Consider the following 1,005-nt stretch of genomic DNA (forward strand, 5'->3'; position numbering starts at 1 on the left):
CATTGGATACAAAGATTATCCTAAAGTCAAAAAGACTTGGTGAATGTATCATAAAAGGCAATACTGCAAATGAGAAAAATTGATACAGGGCAATATTAATTATTAGCCATCATTTTATTAAGAGTCTCAAAGATCAGTATCTGACTATAGAGAATCTTCTAGACCTTTGGACATAGTTAAAAAAAATCGAGATATGATCACCAAAGAACGGTGTTATTACCAAATGCCCTATTTGATTGGAGGAATCCCAGTATCCAGGACTATAAGTCCGTGGATGAGTCTATTGCTAGCTGGGCAAAATAATAGATTACTGATGAGAAACAGTGAATTGAGACCTCCTAGATTAACCCCATTACCTGATACCAATAAGGCCGCACAAGAAAAAAAAGTAACCACGTCCAGAATGATAGACCACACGGCCATGGCCGTGGAGGGTGGAAAGGACGTGGCCATGGCCACTATAACACATTTGGCCGTGGAAATCACTATGACAGAGGCCGTGGGTATCAACCCAATGTGAGCCATGGTCAAGGGAGTGGCTGTGGTTCTGGTGAATACATGTCCCAAGCGTTTAAATAATTATGGTATGTCCATGAGGGTAAGTGTGGACAATTCCGTGATATATGTCTATACCAAGAACGGCTTGGCCGAAATCTTTTATTAAACGAATATAGCAAATTGCTAGACCATTACTTATGAGGTCAAAACTCTCATTCACAGCTTGGACCACACGAAATTTACATGCACCTAAGTTAATATGCATCAGGCCATTTAGTGAGCATAGATATCCCCTATCACAATTATTAACGGGTCAAGAGCCAGACATACCCCATTATAAGACATTTGGATGTGTTGTCTATGTACTAATTGCTCCACCACAGAGAACTAAGATGGGACCTAACAACGAGGATGGGGATATATGTTGGATATGATTCTCCCACAATAATAAAGTACTTTGAGCCAACTATGGGTGATTATATTTGAGGCCAGGTACACACATTATTG

Source organism: Brassica oleracea, chromosome C9, assembly GCF_000695525.1.
Source record: "Brassica oleracea var. oleracea cultivar TO1000 chromosome C9, BOL, whole genome shotgun sequence".
Classification (NCBI taxonomy): domain Eukaryota; kingdom Viridiplantae; phylum Streptophyta; class Magnoliopsida; order Brassicales; family Brassicaceae; genus Brassica; species Brassica oleracea.